Source organism: Lipotes vexillifer, unplaced genomic scaffold (assembly GCF_000442215.2).
Source record: "Lipotes vexillifer unplaced genomic scaffold, Lipotes_vexillifer_v1.1 scaffold1285, whole genome shotgun sequence".
NCBI lineage: Eukaryota > Metazoa > Chordata > Mammalia > Artiodactyla > Lipotidae > Lipotes > Lipotes vexillifer.
The window spans coordinates 32,530-38,720 of record NW_006796211.1 but is presented as its reverse complement, the minus strand read 5'-3'; positions in this window follow the sequence as shown (position 1 = coordinate 38,720).

Sequence of the window (6,191 nt, the reverse complement as noted above, 5' to 3'; positions counted from 1 at the left end):
CAAAAAAAAAAAAAAAAAAAAAAAGAAAATTGTCATGGGCAAAGAAAAAGCCAGAAACACTCTACATGCGTCAGTTGACCTACCAGAGAAAAGTATGCATAGGGAGATGTTTGGCAACAAGATACAATCGTGAGCGGTTGTGCTCTTGATTTCAGTGTCTTCCTGTCTCTGCTGAGCAACAGTTGCTTTGCAAACCGGAGAACTCTTAGCAGGACACAGTTAACCTTGGCACCCCTCAAGTGGTTTCAACAGCAGAGTACTTCAGGCCATTTGTAGTCCACGTCCTTTTCTTATCAGGACATTGTTTGGCTTCCGTGCAAAGGCTGGTCAAGACTCCCAGTGGATATCATAGTGACGAATGTTGGGAGTCACAGGGAATCTGATGAGCCAGTGGGTGCTCAGCATGAAATGAAAACAAAGCCTCAAAGTAAGTTTGCCATGAAATAGCAGAGAGTAGAAAGACAGGGGGCTGATCACTGTGGGGGCAATGCCACCTCTGAGGGGAACAGGGCATGGGGTTGGCACATAAATACAGCAGCATGGATCCAGGCGCTGAATGGGAGGCAATGTGGGTGGTCTCCAGTCTCCTCAACTGTTATGAGACCAAGAGGTGTTGTCTTAGAAGATGCTTCTTGTTTTGGCCAAGTCATATTCGTTCTACCGTGCTCTGGAACTTGAGTCTTCAAATCCTTGGCCAGAGGAAGCGGGTGGTGTCAGAGTAGACAAACACCTTCAGGGGATTGAAGAGGCTTGCAAGGGGTTACGTTTCCCAGATCTGGGCTTCAGGACAGTCAGTCATCAGCAAATCCTGCCACCACCTGCTCTAATCCTCAGCCCATCATGCCCCAACTTGGAGGGCTGACATCAAGGAACCTCTTGTTTTCCCCTGCCCCATCTGCACTACTGAAGTGTAACAACCAGATGTGTATAATAGAACAGTTCATTGATTTTATATCAAAAGTAGAGGGGATGGCAATGGGAGACCCAGTCTTCGTGACTGAACAGCTTAACATTCAATTCCTTTCTCTAAGAGAAGCTATGAAATCTTACATATTATTTAAAGTTAAGCAATTCAACGTAAAGGAAGTTAGGAGGCAACATTTACATATGCAGGCACGTTTATATTTTGCTTGTGTTCCAGTTTAGGTCACTGGTTTCCATTTTCAAGCAATTTACTTGAAGAGCCATTGCACTGGCCTGATGTTCAGCATCATGGACTTCTTTGATAAAGATCAAATCTCCATTTTCGCTACTGTTTCACTGTCCCTCCTAGTCTTCAATTCTTGCCAAGAATTTTCACAACCCAGCAGAACAAAACAAAACCAACAAAAATCCTGAAGAAGTGCCCTTGTAAAAGACAAAGGAGATTGCAGGTCAGTTAGGACTCTTGCTTCTCTATAACTCAAGTTTTCTGGGATCCATTCTGGAGTAGGGAGAGTTCATGGTTTAAGTCCCAAAGCAAAGAAATGATCTATCCTTAGATTAAAGGACTGATGTTTCCTTTTGAAGGAATCTTGATTTTTTTAAATTCACTTAAAAATTCCAAATGGACAAACTCAAGATGTTATTGATAGTTCAGTATTAAAATAAATAAATAAAATTCCTGATTTACAATTGAATAAATTATTTTCTCAGTATATTCTGGTCCAGTCATGGAGTGTGCATTTTCTCCCAAAGATGTTCAGAATTGTCAATTGCAGAATTTTAAATACTTAGATTCCAAATAGTCCTTGTGTCCTTCTAAGAATTTGTCCACTGTTACAAAGATAGAACGTGGTTGAGATTCGCTCACTTTTGTAACAATGAATGCTTATAAAGAGCTTCCCAAAGTGATACGCTGAAGTAATTAAGTGCCAGTAGAATAAGGCTTGCCCCTGAAGGTCTGGGTGGGGCACAAGGGCAGAGGGAGAAAACAGTGCCATAACCATATCTGGTGGTTACTAGTCCTGACCTCTGGGGAATATATCTGGCCAAGGGAGCCCTGGGAGAGACTTGCTGAATTTCCAGCAAGACTGGGTGGGTGTATTTATAATAAATACACAAATTGAAGTGGAGCAGCCTGATGTAGTGTGGTGCATGGGATATGCAATAATTCTCTCATAGCAGAGAATTATTCCCATTTTGTAGATGAGCAAAGTGAGCTTCAGAAAGGTTAAGCCACCCAGCTGGGAAGCAACTGAGCTGAAGCTCACACCAGAGAAGCTGATGAGGATAAATGTGTTGACACCATGCATATGGAGGGCCATGTTTCCTATCAAGGAAAATGCTGCTTTATAGAAGAATCTGATAAAGGGGAATTTTTGCCATAATAAGTAATATTTTAAAAGCTAGGTAAGCTCCTAGGCCCGTACCACTTCCCAATTTTTCTGCACGAAACCTGCCCCAAGTGCATTAAGTTAGTTAAAATGGATCATGTAAAAATAAATAAAAGACTCTGCAATCATTCTCAACTTTATGTTGTGCCTCCAGGGCCGCTGTAAGCCCAGTGGGCACTCATAAGCTGTTATACCAAGGAAGTGCCTCAGAGGGCAAAGCTGGGTGAGGGGGTGGGTGGAAGGGACAGCCATGCCTCCTCCTTCCACTCTGGGGGTTCCATGCAGCTGGAGGGGGAGACGTTTCTGTAAGTCTAGAAGGGCCTGACTTCTCTTGTCCTTGTAATGACTCATTTTCTGTCTCTCAGCCAAAGTCACTGTGATTTACTGATAGCTATGGCAGTACTTACAGTTATAAGAATTTATTAAATCACTGTTTATTAAATGTACCTTATGTAAATGAATAACACAGGCATGGTAGCATACTCACAAGTGTGAAACATCATAGAAATCATGAATATATAACACAATGCATACTTCTTTTAAGGTGAGAAAGCTGGGTTAAGTGGGGATCCATTGGTCAAAGCCTCAGGTCTATAAGGCTGCAGAGCTAGGATTCAAACCCAGGACTGTCCGACTCCAAATCCTTTGCTCTTCCCACAGCTCCAGTCTGCTTCCCTTACTGTCTCTTTCACTTATGTGCATACACACACACACACGCACACACTTTAACCATCTTGTTTTTGAAATCTGGACAGCAAGGAATCACCACCAAAAGCTCTTAATCCTTGTCTTAGGAATTAAAGAGACAGAACTTAGTAGGCTCAGACTCCTCAGAGGCAGAAGGTAGGTCTAAACTCATCCTGGAGCCACGCTGGAGAAAGTCAAATGGAACCTGAGCAATACGAGGCCCAGGAAAGTTCAAGGGCCAAGTGGGTACAGAGGAGGAAAGGATGTCTGGGAGGTGGAAATAGCCTCACAGGGGCTGCCTCTGAATTGAGCTTTGCGAGAAAGAAGGGGATCACTGTGAAGAGTGGAGATGGAGTGAGGCTTCGTAGGCAGGTGCAGCAGACACACAGCACAGAGGACTGTGATGAGACTTTCACGTAGACCCACCCAAATGGTGCCAAGGCCTTGGGACTGGGTGAAATCTCATAGCAGAGCCTGTGTGAAAAGCAGCAAAGAGCTTGAGAGGGCTTTGGCTGGTTGAGGGCTGCACATTCGCCCAGCATCTGTGGCTCTCTTTCTCCCTCCCCAGCAAAGCCTGGTCTCCTCTATGGAGTCTATATGATTTCTATGGAAACTAGTGCCATAGTTGGACCAAATGACCCAGACTAAGCCAATTAACACTTTCCCTCCCCCTGGTGGCAATGACTGATTCGGGGTGGGCAGGTGATCTAAACTAATGCAATCAAATTGAATCTCAGGTCTTTTACTGGAAATACGGACACATATAACATTAGAAGCCACTAACACTTCTGGGGATCACAAGGGAGGTCAGCCTTAGGATGAAACTGACAATAGGACAGGAGGAGCAGGGACACCGAAGGAACCACAGTCCTTGATGACAACCCTGAGCCACGGGCTCCAGCCTTACCTAAAGCCTGAATTGCCTGTGGACTTCAGCTCCAGCACCCATTACATTACCTCTCTCAGAGGTGCTACTTAATATCTACTAGGTGAATGAACGAATGGATCGTTACATCCACTCCCGTCACGTCTCATAAGAAGTGCTTTTTTTAATTAAATTTTTTTTTTTTTTTTTTTTTGCGGTACGCAGGCCTCTCACTGTTGTGGACTCTCCCATTGCGGAGCACAGGCTCCGGACGCGCAGGCTCAGCGGCCATGGCTCACGGGCCTAGCCGCTCCGCGTCATGTGGGATCTTCCCGGCCCGGGTCACGAACCTGTTTCCCCTGCATCGGCAGGCAGACTCTCAACCACTGCGCCACCAGGGAAGCCAAAAAAAATTTTTTTTTGACTGTGGACTCTGTGTCCCTTCTACAAAGCAGATGCTTTTCTATCAGTATGGGAACTCGAGTCGAGGTCTGAGCTTCAGGCGCTAACCGGGTACCCTAACCTACTGAGCTCAGTGCTGCTTAAGGTCCGTGATGCACGGGACGAGCTTATTCCGTCAGAGTAGAGCCGTCGTTCTCAACCAGGATGATTTTGTACAACCACCGCCACTGCTGCACGCCCACGCCCCACCCCTGCACCGACCCCAGGGACATTTGGCAATCTCTCAAGATATTGTTGGTTGTCACAACTTGGTGGGGGGGAGCGGTTGCTATGCAAATCTAGTGGGCAGAAGCCGGGGATGCTGCTAAACATCCTACAATGCACAGGGCAGGCCCCACACCAAAGAATCATCTGGCTCAAAATGTCAATCGTGGGCTTCCCTGGTGGCGCAGTGGTTGAGAGTCCGCCTGCCGATGCAGGGGACACGAGTTCGTGCCCCGGTCCGGGAAGATCCCACATGCCGCGGAGGGGCTGGGCCCGTGAACCATGGCCGCTGAGCCTGCGCGTCCGGAGCCTGTGCTCCGCAACGGGAGAGGCCACAGCGGTGAGAGGCCCGCGTAACGCAAAAAAAAAAAAAAATGTCAATCGTGATGAGACTGAGAAACCTGATGTAAAGTTCCCTTGAACTTCATGAAGAAAGAAACGTGGGGAGCCAATTTGCATAATACCCGCCTGTCTATACCCAGGGAGTTGTCCCTAATGGGTGCCGAAACCTTCGAAGTCACCTGGTCTTAGTCCCCCTGTAACATTTCACAGCTCAGACAAAAGTAGTTCCCCAAACTGGACACCAGAGGGCAGGAATTTCCCAAGACAACACTGTTATCCTAAGCAACTGCTTAGGATAAAAACATCAAATAGGGTTAAAAATAGTCTTTTCTGGACCTGGTGAGGACTGCACATTTGTAGAAATAGATATGAGTTTTGCATATAAATGAATATAGCTATAAATATTTAAAAATCAGCCAAAGTTAGAACACACTTTTAGTAAGTTGACTGTAACTGTTCAGAATAAAAGGTGGTTATGCTAGCTAGGTGTTTTAGTTAAAGATACTTTGGTTGCAAAGAATAGATACTCCCCTTGATCTGTATAAATCCAAAAGGGAGATTACTGCAAGGCTACTGGAGAGTTCTACTAAATACAAGGGAGAGTTGGCAACCAGACAGTGGTATACTGAAGCTGGTTCATACCTGCTTGTGAGAACGTGCTGTGTGCAACACTTCCCAGCCCTGTTCAGTGACTTCACTGTGGTAGCTTGATATCGGCCATGGTGGGAATGTTTGCACCATGGGAATCAGCAAACACTAGAAATCAGGGTTCCATCCCCTTCCCTTCCCTTTCCATCTTTCTAAGGAGGTGATTGTGTAAAAATTTACTAGCACATCACTACAACCAGGCCATAAGCAAGAGCCAGGGAAGTACAAGGGCTTCAACAGTTCAAAATTGTAAACTTCCCCTAAAGGTCTTCAAATATTACCAAGCTCCAACTATCTCCAGACTCAAGATTTCTTCCTTTAAAACTCTAAATTCCTGGAAAAGAAAACCCATGTGGCACAGCATCCACTCATGCTCCCAGCAGTTGCGACATGGGGTAGGTTTACTGAAGGGTACGTTACACTCTGGGGAGGTTCTCAGAGAAGGATATACTGTTGTGAGCTCGGCAGATGCCTCTAAAAGTGTCTACCACATTCACTTATAGCTGTCTGGCTGTCAATCACTTCATTCCACATATCTAAAATATACCCTGCTATCATGATTCAAAAACATTATGCACAACTCTAGCACAGGCCCCTCTCCTAATAGCAGGCCACAGAATCCACAGCAAATGTCAGAGGGCTAAGCTTCTCAGAGCCTACTATCTCCA